Source organism: Pteropus medius, unplaced genomic scaffold, assembly GCF_902729225.1.
Source record: "Pteropus medius unplaced genomic scaffold, Ma_sr-lr_union100, whole genome shotgun sequence".
Lineage (NCBI taxonomy): Eukaryota > Metazoa > Chordata > Mammalia > Chiroptera > Pteropodidae > Pteropus > Pteropus medius.
Genome location: NW_024354886.1, coordinates 4278355 through 4293897, shown reverse-complemented (window position 1 = coordinate 4293897; position 15543 = coordinate 4278355). Strand labels below are relative to the sequence as shown.

Below are 15543 nucleotides of genomic sequence, written 5' to 3'. Positions count from 1 at the left end.
GAAATAAGGAGAAAAGCATTCACAATAATCCAAATATTACACTTTAAAGGTACTTTTTTAAAAACAGACTTAGTTTTTTAGAGCAGTTTTAGGTTCACAGCAAAATTTTGAGTAAAACAGCCAAAAGAGCCTTGAAAAGAACAAAGTTGGGAGGACTCACACGTCAGGCTTCCAAAACTTACTACAAAGCCGCAGTAATCAAGTCAGCATGGTGGTACTAGGATAAGGACAGATACATAGATCAATGGAATAAAACTGAAAGCTGAGAAATAACCTCTTACATTTATGGTCAGTTGACATTCGAAAAAGGTGCAAGACAACTGAATGGAAAAAAGAATAGTCTTTTTCAACAAATGGTGCTGAGGACAACTGGAGAGCCACATACAAAAGATTATTAAGTTGGATCTTTCCCCACAACATGTACAAAAAAGTAACTCAAAATGGTTCAAAGACCTCAATGTAAGAGCTAAAACTATCAAGTTCTTACAAGAAAACACAAGAGTAAATCTTCTCTGACTTTGCATTAGGCAATGGTTTCTTATGTAAAACTGAAAGCACAAGCAACAATGAAAAAATAGATTAATTAAACTTCAGGAAAACTTTTATGCTTCAAAGGACACTATCAAGAAAGTAAAAACACGATACACAGGATGAAAGAAATTTCGCAAATCATATATAACAAGATTATATCTAGAACTATTAAGAACTCCTACAACTCAATAATAAAAAGGCAACCCAATTAAAAAAGGGTTCAAATAGACATTTTCCCAAAGAAGATATACAAGCACATGAAAAGATGCTCGGTATCATTAGTCATTAAGGAAATGCAAGCCAAAAGCCACAGTGAGATGCCACTCCGCACCCACTAGGAAGGCTATTAGCAAAAAGACAGATAATAACAAGTATAGACAAAGATGTGGAGAAAGTGGAACCCTCACGTATTACAAGTGGGAATATAAAATGGTGCAGCTGCTATTTGAAAAACAGTCTGGCAGTTCTTCTAAAAGTTAAACAGTTATTTGATCAACAATTCTAAGAAAATGAAAACATATGTCCACACAAAAACTTGTACTTGAGTGTTCATAACAGCGTTATTCATAATAGCCAAAGAGTAGAAACAATCCAAACATCCATTAACTAATGAGTAGATAAACAAAATGTAGTATATCAATACAATGGAATATTATTCAGCAGTGAAAAGCAATGAAATACTGATAGCATGCTCCAACACGGATGAACCTTGAAAATATGCTAAATGAAAGCCAAACACAAAATGCCATTTATTGTACAATTCCACGAAATGTCCAGAATAGGCAAATCCATAAAGACAGAAAGTAGACTGGTGGTTGGCTGCCTAAGGTAATGGGGGAAGTAAGGAGTGACTGCTAATGAGTATAAATTTGTTTTTGTGATAAAATGTTCTGAAGTGGGATAATGGTAATAGAGTATACTGAAAACTGACTTGTATAAAGAGGTGAATATTATGCTATGTGAATTTTATTCAATAAAGCTGTTATAAAAATGATTCTATTGAATGGATGGGTTATAATTCACGATATACATCACTTCTACATAACAGTGGGTGAACATTTTTATGCCCAGGCTTTTAACATATCATGTAATTAAGAGTATGGATTCTTCAGAAAGTCTGCTTCAGTAGGTATCTTGGCTTGACAACCTAGCAGCTGTATAATATTGGGCAAGTCATTTAATTTCCTTGTGCCTCAATTTCTCCATGAAATTAACAGTATTTATACCTCTTGGCGTTCTAAGGATTAAATTAAGTAATGAACATAAAGGGCTTTGCATGGTGCCTGTCATAGTAAACTTTCAACATTAGTAGTAGAGGTAGCTGTTATAATTATCATTCTAATTTGTATTATTAAGATGTTTTTCAGAAGTGATGTCACTAGGTCAAAAACCATAAACATTTATGTGTCTGAATAAAAGGGGTGCACTAATTTGTGGTGCCAGTAGTAAACATATGCTAAAGGGTAATCATGCCATCATCAACACTATGTTATAATAGTAAATTTGTTTTGTTAATTTAACAAGTGTCCCGCGCTTTGTTCATTTTTGCTGCTTTTGGCCCTCTGCAACTTGAAACCTAATAGTTTTCTAATTATCCTATGAATTCTGCACACCATGAATACCTACTGAAAGTGAAATGTGTGTAAGATCCTATACAAGTGGCTACAATGGAAACTGAAATGAGTTAAGACCAAGGATTTTGCATGACTTAGGCCAAAAAAATTTTTAATTCAAGATAACGATGATTAAGTATAAGAGAGCTACAAAGTATTTATAACAGTAGGGAAAAGATGGCAATATATAAAGGTTTATATAGTAGGGAAAAGATGGCAGTGTTTGAGCTGGTTCTTGAAGGATGGGCATAATTTCAACTGGCAAGGGTGTGGCACAAGTAAAATCAAAGCTGGTTAAAAGAACACAGTACATTCCAAGACTATGTGGCTTGAGTACAAAGTGGCTATGGAAGGGAATGGTGAGAGAACAAGGCACAGGGTGCTCTATGAGCACAGAGAGGACCCTCTAAAACAGAGCCAATGACTATGTGAGCTGAGGGGGTGGGTTTCCTCACAGGGGAAATAGCATGCAGAAAGACACAAAGACACGAATCATCATGACCTATCCAGGGAACTGCATGTAATCCAATTTGGCTAAAGTGAAGGGTACAAGTGGGAAGGAGGCAGATGATGCTAAATAAACAGGCAGAGGTCTGACTGTGAAGGACCTTGTGTACCGAAATAAAGCATTTGAACTTTAATCCAAAGGAAATAGAGAACTGAAGCATTTTTAAGAAGTGACAATCAAGACTGGCCTTAAAAAAAGTTACTCTGGCAAAACTCCAATGGCTTCCCATCTCTTACAGGATAAAATCCAAGTCCTTCTTAGGTTTAAAACCCCATGTGCCAGTCAGTGGCTATCTCTGAAATTATTTCCTATTGTTCCTCTCACTCACCCTGTTTTTGCTACACTGACCTTCTTGCTGCACCCTCCAAAATGCCCCTCCCTCAGGGTTTTTGCACTTGCTATTCTCTTCTGCCTGAAACTGTTCCCTCAGAAAGCCACACAGTTTGCTCCCTCACTTCCTTCAGGTCTCTGTTCAAATACTTTCTTATCAGAGAGGCCTTCCCTATTACCCAATATAAAAGAGCAAGAAATGACGGCAATCAGCTCTACATTTTTTTCCCCCCACTTACCACCTGGGACATATATTTGTCTATTGCATATCTCTCCTTACTAGAATGTTAAGTTCCATGATGGATCCTGTCAATAACCATATGACACTGGAACTATTACGACCATTTCCAGGTGGCAAAATTAAGGGGCAAAATATTCTAGTGAACAGTGGAACCAGACAGAATGACTCCTGAGCCTGAACTCTAACCATTTCACATACTGACTCTCTAGTAGGATCACAAGTCCCTGATTTTGATTTTAGAGCATTTCCTGTGAATAGGCTCCATCCTGACAAGTACAAAGATAGTAAAAACTATAAATTTGCACTATATCCTTCTAAGAAAATATGGATTCTTATTATTTGTTATTAGCCAAGTTTCAAAAGCCAGAAAACATTTTTTAAATGATCAATTAAAATACACATGGTATCTGGACTTTCATCTATCCAACAATAAGCTGTATTTTTTCTTGTTTAAGACCCACAGATATTAAAACAAGATGAAAAGATTTTACGAAACTAGAAGGAACATAGCATAATACCAAAACTATTTTTTCCAAGACCTTTTTTCAAGTAAATATTCAACTTCAGGAATAAAATTAATTATAAAATAACCCATCAAAATTTTCTGAGGTATCACTACCAAAGGAAGAACATGATGTTTTCCAGGTAGATAACATAGTATACAGTAAGTATATTATCATATGCAGAGTAAAAGAATGAAAGTGAGGTCTCAGTAACATTTCCTCATGATTCTTTTCCTACTCCTCAATTCATTTCATCTTTCCGATTATTCTTTCATCCCATCTCCCATTACTGAGAGTACTCCTTTTCAAAATGTAGTTCTCAACCCACACTCTTAATTTCAACTATGTACCTCTGTTAGGATAACTCCCAAATCTAGTTACGATTTCTCCCTCTTCTTTTCTCCAGTTTCTGCCCGACTACAGATATACTTCAGAACCCTTTTATATCCCTATATTTTTAAAGAAAATCAACTTTTTCAAAATTGGCCCCTTCTCTATTTACTTCATTATCAGTATTATCTGGCTATTCTAGGTTTACGACTTTAACATAATTTTTCTCCATTTAATCCACAGGACCTGCCAACTGTTCATTTTGTTTCCTATAATCTTACTTTCCAATTCCACAGCTATCACCATATTCTGGATTTTCTTCATTTCCTTCCTGAATTGCCACAGTTCTCCAGCTGATCTGCCTACTTCCAGCCTACTCACTCACTTCTATTCATTTTATACATACTGCCAGTAAAAGCTCACTCATACAGTACACTCCCCAATTCAAGGACTTTAAACAGTTCCCCAGCACTACAAATCCAACTTTTCAAACCAGCAGTGAGGGCCTTCTACCCCTTTAGACTGTCACTAGTAAATACTTATGCTAAATATTCTAAGGAGACAAAACCCCAGAAAACCAACATCTTGATCTTCCATACCTGAATCAGTGCAATGCACATTATAGGTCTGTAGAGAATACAGTTCGCTATCCTACACTTCATTTCAACTAATTACATCAGATAATGGGAATATATTACTTAATCTACCATCTTCTGAATCTCTCAAGTTACCATGAGGATTCATTTTCAAAAGTTGAACATTTCTAATGCACAAAATGACAGTGTGTATGATTATCAAGAGAAAACACCTCACATCCCTAGTGAACATTAGAGTACAAAGCAATAAAATATTTTAAAGGGCAAATTTGCTAATATCTACAAAAAGCTTAAATATAAATATCCTTTAGCCCAGCAATGCCATTTCCAGGTATTTATCTATAGATATTCTCACAGAAGCAAGCAAAATTATATACAGAAGGATATTAAACAAAACATTGTTGTAACAGTTTAAAAAATGGACACAACTGAAATTTCCTTCCTGGACAATTATTAAATGTCTCCACAATGAACTATTATGCAACAATTAAAATTAAAGAAGCAGTTGTATATGAGTTGATATGGCAAGATATTTAAGAATGGCATAAAGGGGGGGTAAAAGCAAGTTACAGAACAGAATGTGCATTATTCTGTTTGTGTAAAGGAAATGCATATACGTTTGTAAATGCAAGAAAATATCTAGCAAAAAACATATACCAAAATCATTAATAGTAGCTAATGCTGGAGAATGAGATTTAGGGGAAGAAATATGAGACTTTCATTTTTTGGTGTGTCTGTGTACACAGTTTCAAAAAAATAATCAGTTTATTAAATTTTCATTAAAAAAGAGAAAGAAATGGGAAGGCTCTTAACTTTAGATGAATGTAATTGATCTTGATTATCCACAGTACAGGAAATATGAACTACTCAAAATGCTTAATGAGAAACTCCTCCATTCATTCAGCAACTATTTATGGAACACTTACTATGTGTCAGGCTTTGTGCCTGGTGATACTGACATAATGGTGAACAATAAGGACTTCGGCCCTGCTCCCAAAAAGCTTACAAAAGGGTTTTGGTCTTCATTTTTCCTGTTTCCCTTGTAAGAACCGCTCGGACATCCAGGTTTGTGTTCTCATTATGCCTATTATGCCTATGGTTTCCCATAAAATAAATGCAAATTAATAGACTATATCAAACAAAAACAAAAGCTTTTAAAATTAACTCTTATTTCCTTCATAGTTAATTTTAAGAAGTTATTAGAAGCACGATTTTTAGATAGAATAGTTCAACAAGCATCCTTTCAAATAAACTAATAAGTAACCTAGATGCTAAATGAAGTTTAAGGGAAATTAAGACCATCCAAAAAGTGAAAAAGAGTTACAAGAAATTTTTATTTTCTTCACTGATTATATGTTTATTCAATTTTGTACAATGAACATGTACAACATAGGAAGACATTTAAAATTGTTCTCAAAGAACCATCTACTGCAACAACAGATCAGTTGCTGGATAAGGTTCAACCTCTTAACTCACTACATACCAAGACCTTTATGGTCTGGCCTTATGACTCCTTGTTCTGTCAGCTCAAAGCCCATTCCCCTTCTGCTGTAAACAGCATTCTGGGACTTTCCACTGGGAAACCACTGCTCCTCACCTCTTGGGGTGGACCCAATCTCCAATCTTTGCCAGTCAGTGCTTTCCATCCCCTGGGCCACTGCAACAGTTCCCAGATGAACACATGATCCTAACAGATTCAAAATCAAAATCGATCCTGAAAAGAGGCTCATTTTAATGAGGCTATTAAAATGATTATCATTACTGACATAAAATGCAGCTGAAATTCCTAAAAAGAACCTTATAATAAATAGAATTTTCATTATGTGGCACTGAAATAGTCATGTTACCTTTTATTGAAATATACACCAATGGAACAGCAACAAAAAATACATTATCCCAAAATTCCCATTTTAAAGAAACTGTTAAAACTTCATGCTTGTCTCAAAGAGTGAAAACATCGAATTCATATAAATCACACTCTGTTAAAAAAAAGCTAAGAGGAACAGTAAGAAAATACAGGTTACTAGGCATATAAGTTAATCACATCTCCTGACAAAAAAATTTTAAATAACTTCAGAAATAAAGATCCCTATGGGTAGCAATTTCTGAGGCACCTAAAATGCCACAATACCAATGTTTTATCTCATTAAAAAATTAACAAAAATAAAATAAAATGTCACAATACCAATGTTTTACCTCAATAAAAAATTAATTAACAAAAATAAAACGCCATAATACCAAAAAAACCCCACTTGAGATACATTTAACTTTTTAAATAGTTTTGATCAATCATTTCTTTTCAACACTAAGAAAACTATAGAGTATATTAACAAATTAAAGAGAAACAAAGTTCAATTCAATATGAGAAAATAAGACTTAACCATCAGAAGTTCCTAAGAGTAAAATGGGCTACCTTGTAAAAAAGCGACGTCCCTTTCCATGGAACTAAACTAAAACTAAAACTGTAATTCTCTGAAAATAAGACATCCTTGAAGAATTCAACTGATGTGCCAGCTGTTTTATTTCTTGAAAGCATATAACTGAACACATATAAGAGTCTGTTGCATTTTTTTCCTAGCATTGCACAATTTTCCTGGCTTACAATGCACATACTGTATCTATTATCATATTTAAGCATCTGACAGCACTGTTATAAGAATCCATAATATTCATCTCTAACTAAATGCATATAATTTTTCAGTCTTCAAATGTTCAGCCGTTAAGTATCATATATATTTTTTCCATAAAACCTAAATACAATACATTTCCTGAACTTTTAGCTTTCAGTTTCCTGTTCGTCAATGGCTACAACTCTAGAGGCAATATATAAACACACTCCAGTCATGGTATTTCCACTTTTGACAACAGTGGACATGAACTTCATATGACCAGATATAAATACAGTCCATATATGTGGTACAAGGCAACTAAAATAGCAATAGCAAGAATTTAATAATTTACAGAAATGAAAATGTAAATTATATTCCATACATAAGAATTCAAATAACCTCTTTTATAACCAAGAATTCAGAAAAAGTTCCTCTCTCCTGAAAAACTGATAAGCTTTCTTTATCAGACAATAACTATGAAACCTATCCTGTTTCCTTTTTTCTCTTGCTTGCCAGGAAGCTCAGAGCTAAATTTAATGTTCAAATACAGAAACTATCTTGCCTCAGATTATTGATGTAAAGATTTCTTTGCACTCCCTCGTCCTGCTCATTATTTCTTGAGTGATTTATGCTTGTTTTCTGGCTTTGTTTTTAAAGGTCCTTGCCTTTTTTGTTTTAATTACAAACTATCAAACCTTTCCAATGAATAGGTTAATATAAAGAATTTTAACAATTTAAAAGAGTATATCTTTACGTCACTGAATAATCTGTCAACCCAATCTGTTAAACAAAATCTGTCAACCTACATTTATATAAAACATAGGTTCTAAGATATATCCTTATTTTCCTCCTTTACAGTTAATTATCTCACATAATTCATGATTTGTTTTTAGAAAAGCCACTGGCAAATTTCTAAAATAAAAGAATGATAAAATGACACAGGATAAAAACAAATTACTAAATTCGTGTCACTAGATTAGGAGGATTTATAATTTTTAAACGTTTTTAATTTACTAATAAAATTGGCCTGGCAAAGTTTGGTAATAGTCATAAAATATCAATTCACAAAAGTGTATTTAAAATCTTATATATTGTTATCAGCATTCTTAGATGCAAAATAAACAGGTATAAAAATATTTAGTCTAGAAATCTTTTAAAAAGAGAGAAACTTAATCACACTTTTTTAGAAATTATAGACACACATACACACACATGAAAATGTTCACATAATACCAAAAAGGTTGTTAAATGGAAATAAGAGATATTAATAAAATGAACAAAAACAATATGAAGATGAAAAGAAACTACAACTCAAATTGACAAATCTAGACAAAAACTAAATAAAAATATATCATGAAATTAAATAAAGAAAACCTAGAACATAATCATATCAAAAACAGAAAAGAGAAATAACACATTTTATAACAAGGGCTACAATCTATAGGAATGCATAATATAGTATTAAAGCTCTCCACTTCCAGGAGTCACCAAAAAAAAAAAGAAATGATAATAAACGGAAGAAGCAAGACAGCCAAACATATAATTAAAGGGACAAAAAATTACAAAAAGACCCTTAATATTCGAAGAGTGAAGTTAATAGCAAAATGTATTACACTATATAAATTTAGGAAAAAAGGGTAGCAACCACTCATATATAGTTTAACAGATTTCTTTCAAACAGTAAAACAATTCAACATAAAACATTTAAAAAACAGAAACAGAAAATCTTATGTATTATATGAAGAAAGTAGCTAAGAAAAATCTACACACACACAAATCCAGCCTCAAAACAAAAATCCAAAATCTAATTTTGAAGTATTTCTCTTCCCTCCTAATGGTATAGAGGATAAAATCTGTTATAAAGAGTGATTCAAATACAAAATAAGTATATCATGAGAAAGAAAAAAATCTTCTTCCCCCTTCAGAAAAATAAAGACAGGAAAAAGAAACCAAGCCATAGAAAATATAAATAAGTGATCTGCTATAAAGCATTGAGGACATGGAATTTTTTTGGTACAGACAATTGTGGATTATACAATTCAACTTCACAGTGCTTTAAAATCATAAAGAAAAATTAATATTTCAGTAAAAATAAATCTAGTCCAGACATCTTTTTTTTGGGGGGGGGGGTTAGGAATATGGCAGGATGAGTAGAAATCTAGAGCATTTTTACATAACCCATGCCACTTTTTCTTTCTTTAATCATGGGAAAGAATACAGAATATGATTACCAGCTGCAAAATGATTTCATGATAAAATTATGCTTAATGTGACTAAAAAACATTTGTACATTACACACATTTTCAAATTGTAGGGAGGGCATCTTGCCCAAATTAAAACAATACATTTCAAAGGGGAAAAAAATTGTGATAAGGATTTGGTGATTAGGAACTGACATAATTTACACATGAGAAAAAGTCATCTTCTCTGTCAAAAGAGAAGAGGGTATTTATTGAGCAACTAGAGTAACCAGACCCTAAGCTTAGGTCTTTATGAATATTCTATCACATTTCTTGTCTAGGTAGGAAAACAATGTAGGAGGAAATAATATTTAAATAAGTTTTTCATTATCATTTGTGGCATATATTTAAATGTAAGAGACTAAAAAGATGTAAACTTAGAGATTATTATAATAGTATATGTACAGTGTCGGGGGCTGTGAAGTGAAAGTACAATAGTTCCCAATTTTTTATGCTGATCTTACTATCCTACCAATCATTGTCCTACTACCAATCACTCTGTAAAAGAACCTGTGTTCTACCATGATAGAAACACAAAGTCCACTTTATTTGAGAATGCTATTTATGTTTACAACACTATTACAACTCTAATAATTTACAACTCTAAAAAGACTTCTTAAAGCAGATTTTGGAATCTTGGTTTTAAACGTTACTCTCAGAGTAATAACGCTTGTCCAAGAAATGTAATCATGGGCTTTTCATTAAAAAGGGTGAATTCTTATCACATTATTCCTGGTATTAAAATTATTGGTAGTACTACTGTAATTCCAACCTAGATGGTTGAGAATCACACTAGGATGAAAGTAAAAAAAAATAATAATAATAATAATCCCTCATTTAGCTCTAATAGGTAGGGTCCTGCTCATTAATTAGCTGTGGATCTTGAGCATGTGACTTGACTTCCTCTGGACCTCAATGTCCTCATCTGTAAGACAAGATGGCTGGACTAGAGGCTATTTCCCTCCCTTCTCTACCTTTCTCTGCTCTCTAGCCCTTTCCACTTTATGGCTTTGGTGATTCAGGATCTAGACTGGGGTTTTAAAGGACAGAGAGGAAAACAGTAGCAGAAACTCACTAAACTGGAGAAAAGAAATGGACATGTTTACAGAAAGAAATGGACAAATTAAAGAGGCATAATGGTTCAGGAAAGAAATCATGAGCTTCATTGTCAAAATTAGTTTGAACAGAAGCTCCAGTTATACTGAAGTCAGAAAAGATAGTGAGAAATGCTAGAGATACAGACTTAGAAATGTTATCTATAACACACAAGAATGCTTCACAAATTACCTAAGAAATCCTCCCAAGTTTCCACAGTACATATGGAAAAAATGTCATACTCCTTGGCTTACTCATTCATAATTCTGCCCTGACATAATCACCATTTTCCAATAGGTTATTCCCTTCAGCCAATTTGGCTTCATCATTTCAAACAAACCTAGGATTACCTTCATTATCACTCAATGTTCTATCTGAAATACATTTTCCCTTCTCTCAACTTATAATAATTTATCATGTTCTAACCATGTCTGAGGCACATTCTAAGTGCTTAACATGTAATAACTCATTTAATTCTCTCAATAATCCTAGGAGAGAGGTTAAGTAAATTGCTTAATATTACAAAGTAGCAGAACTAGGATTCTCACACAGACAATCTGGCTCCAAGGAGCCTGTCCTCTTAACTTGCTAACTAGTCCTTCGAAGTTCAGGTCAAGTTCTGTCACTTTACTGAAGTTCTCATCTACTTAGCAATTATTCCTGCCTCTTGAGTTCTTAAGCAAACCACTTAAACATGAGACTTAGGTTGTTATTTACCTTTTGTGCATATGTTCTATCTTTTCTAAGAACAGGACCTTGTTTCGTTTATTCTGTAACGACACTATTTAGAACCTAACAGAATTTAATATATGAAACACAAACGTGCTTATTAATGAAACTATAATAGCATTTAATACTTATTGAAAACATATACCAGGCTCTGGGCTGAGTGCCTTATATATATATCGTCTCATTTAATTCTCACAACAATCCTGAAGTAGGTATTAATACTTCCCTTCCCCAGTATTATAGATGAGGAAAGTGAGGCTTAGTAAAGCTAAATAGCTTGTCCAACATCACAAAGTGCTAGTGACAGTCTTAAAGTTTTACTTAAGATTCTATACCATCCTCTTATAGTCTCCAGCCTACCACAAAACACCTTTAAGAATCAGTTCTAACAACAATTCAAGTTTTACTTTGCAGTGCTATGCTAAACACTGAGATTCAGAATTAGAGGTACAGATGTTGCCTTCAAGAAACTCACAGTCCATTAAGACTTCAGGACCAAACTTTGATATAACTGGCAGAGTCATCATCATCAAAAGTTAAATATTTTAATTTACATATTAAATCAAAATATCAAAATCCTTGAAAACTCTCTTCCACACCATTCCTTCTCTCTTCAGTTCTCCCACTTCCTTTACCCTAGGACTCATCGCTCTAGTTTCTGTATTATAGAGACGGTCCTGTTAATCCTTACAACTATTAGGATGTCTAAGTTTAATTTAGTGATAGATCAGACTCAAGCATCTATTTGATGGATTCCATGTGCATAATGAAATATGGGCAATGAAGGAGAGCTAGAAAAAAGCAGTGGCAAGGAGAAGCAATGAAAAGAGGGATATGAATGTCATACTGTAAAGCGAAGATGATAAAAAAATAAAAAATAAAAAGCACAAGGCAGGAAAATGGACACAAATAGAAGGTGAAAGAGTCCAGAATAAATTCAGTGGAGACACATAGATAAATGAAAACACTAAAATCTAATCCATTTTATGAATGCTGACTGACTCCTTTATCTCCTAACAAAATACACATATTAAAAAGCCACTGAAAACCATTACCTAGGAACAGTATAAAAATTAGGACTTTTTTCCTGAAAAAACACTCATTTTAGAATTTCAGAACTGCAAAGAGACCTTAAAACACTACCTCATCCAATCCATTCATTTTACAACTAAAATAAGGCTCAGAAAGGTTAAATAACTCACTCAAGATCAGAGTTTACTTAGTAGCAACACTTCTGAATCTCATCCCAATGTCTATGCCTACCACACTAGCCTTCCTAGAAATGGTGTCTTCCTCTTCCATTTTTCTCTCTTAATAACCATTAAATTAATTTCTGCATGAGCGTCTCAGAATCCCCGTATTATTCCTAGTTCCCTTAGGAGAAAATCTGATATTGTGGATTATCTAGAACAATATAAGACAATTATCTTATTCCTGAAGTTAGTAATCTTAAATTGGGTCTTGGTTCCTACCAGGAGAAAATGCAAACATGTCTGGGAAGAGCAGAAAGGTGAAAGATCTCCATAAACTGACCAAAAGCAAGCCAAATTCATAAATTACAATCCCTCTGTAAAGGAATCAGGCTCCAAACCCCTGGAGGCTGGATGACTGCTAGTGGGAAGTACAACGGATATCACTTATTTTCCCCTTTCTATTTTAATATTCTCCCACTAACCCCAAGCTCTGTAAAGAAAAGGGAAAGTTATCATATCACTTTCGGCAAAGGTGGCTTTTTGACGAGTACTATCTTGGCCACGAAATATGAGACAAAGGATAGGAGAAGAGTTCTAAGATAAACCCACAGACCTATACTTTTTGCCATGAAAATACTAGAAGTCCTGAACATGTGTTATCTATACTCAGTATTTCCACTATTGCAAAGCATTTGTTGATATTCTGGGCTGGAAGGAACTCATCCTGGTCCATCTGTTGTCTAAGAAAGTCTGCTGCTTATATTCCTTGATAAACCGTGGGCCCTGACAGCCACTGTTCACCAGGTTATTCATCTAAAATTATACCTCTTTATCCACGGTTTCACTTTCTACAGTTTCAGTTACTGTGGTATATGGAAATTTCCAGAAACAAACAATTCATAGGTTTTAAACTGCATGCCATTCTGAGTACTATGATGAAATCTCGCTTCATCCCACCCGGGACGTGAATCATCCCTTTGTCCAGCTTATCCACGCTGTATATGCTACTCACACATTAGTCACTAAGTAGCCGTCTAGGTATGGCAGTGCCTGTGTTCAAGTAACCCTTTTTTTTTTTACTTAATAATGGCCCCAAAGCAGAGAGTAGCAATGCTGGGAATTAGGGTATGTCAAAGGGAAGCTTTAAAGTGCTTCCTTGAAGTGAAAGGCGAGTAAAGTACAGTAAGATATTTTAAGAGACAAACTACATAACTTTTATTACAGTATATTGTTATAATTGTTCTATTTTATTCTTAGTTGGTAACCTTTTACTGTGCTTAATTTATAAACTAAACTTTATCATAAGTGTGTATGTACAGGAAAAAACATAGTATACATATGGGTCAATACCATCCCTGGTTTCAGGCATCCACTGAGAGTCTTGGAATATATCCCCTGCAGATAAGGGGGAACTACTATGGATCATCTGGTTTAAATATAATGATTACCGAGACCTTAAACATGATTTATTTGCCTATAAGGCTGATTGAAGCCTTCTCTAGAAGGGAAGAAAATGTCCTATTTTACTTTAGCAATATACCTTAATTTTGATATGTATGAAGTTCATTATAAATTAAGGATATCTTCCTGATTTAACACGTTTTAACCAAATGATGAATATAGTAGAAATGAAAAGGGCAAAAAGATAACAAAGAGACATTTTAAAGTTAGAAACAAAGTGATTTAATGACTCACTGAGTTTAAGAAGGAAGAGTAAAAAATGACCAGTAAGAATAAGAACAATGGAGTCATTAACAGCTGAAGAGAAAAAGTCAGGAAGAGAAGCAATTTGAGGGGTGGGGGGCAGAGGTGCTGGGTATGCAGCTGCTATAGAGATGGTATTTAAGCATATTTAGTTTCAAGACATAGGTGAAAATTTGGGCCTCAAATTTGGAAGGCCTCAAGTTTAGGTAGAAGATACAGATTTGGGACCTAAAAAGAAGAGCAATTACTGAGTTTCTGAAGAGAAGGTAACGAAAACATTTAAACAGCACTCCTCAGATACTACACTTCGAAGATAATCTAACTTTCCAAATGAATAGTACTTTATTCTATAGATATAGAATATTTGGACTAATAAATTCTAAACGAAAAGCTAAAACGTTAATCTTTCTTTTCCATGAACTGACAGAAAGAAGCTAAAGATAAAAACTGTTTCATAATTACCATTTGTCCAAAGTCAAGTCTCTGAGCTAAAATACACTGCTTTTTAAGTTTCTCTATAACAAAACTTTTGAAAGAAATTGAGAAAAATCTGGTGCACCAATACCACTATTTCACAATATCTGTGCAAACTTAAGTTTTAAAGGCACATTAACCAAAAATTTGATAATTAATAAAACTAGAGAATAAGTTCATTCTCTCCAGTTCTGTGTAGTTTGAAACTTCTATAATGAAAAGTCTAAAAAAAAAAGGCTACGTTCCAATATTTTAAAAGTTCTACCGCAGTAAAGGCTTGACAACTCAAAACAAAATTCTAACAGATAAAAATGTTTCAAATATTTTATTCATTCTTGATAAACCAATGAAATTTAATGTGTATGACGGGAGAAAATGCCCTGTCATTTCAGAGGAACATGAATATGTTCATTAACTGGAAAAAGTCCTTTTATCCATGTTAGTTGATGCTGGACATCTGTCATTTTTCTCAAAATTTTTGTTGAAGAAAAATACATAGGCCAATAAATGTACAGTTTTGGTTAGTAAAGGCAAAACAGATGTTCATTCCCAGTATCAACGATCAATTTGTTGAACCTGATTAGTCCTCTTATTACTTTAAACATCTTCCACAATAGTAAATAACCAAATAAGCAACTTTCTTATGCAGATGCAAAAAAATAAAATTTTTTAATTGAACCAATATCCATAAATTATACCTAATCCTAAATTGTAAAGAACATATATATAAAACAGTAGAGGGACTGTGTTGAATGTTATTTAACAATTATAGTCTAAGCTATGATTTAAATAGATGTAATTTAAATAAATCACTCTACTATCGAAGCACTAAAACTAATACAGAGCA

At 33.5% G+C, this 15543-nt stretch overlaps 1 protein-coding gene across 8 annotated transcripts in view; it reads right to left on the bottom strand.

The window, feature by feature from the left end:
• FKBP5 (FKBP prolyl isomerase 5) overlaps positions 1-15543 on the bottom strand; it is an 83014-nt gene that overhangs the window by 60972 nt on the left and 6499 nt on the right. For 2 of the 8 annotated variants that reach the window (XM_039856174.1, XM_039856177.1), the window contains exon 2: positions 6250-6339. The exons of the other annotated variants lie outside the window; for them this stretch is intronic. The gene's annotated coding sequence lies outside the window, so the exon portion shown is untranslated. The remainder of the gene's footprint in view (positions 1-6249; positions 6340-15543) is intronic. 8 annotated transcript variants of the gene reach the window in all.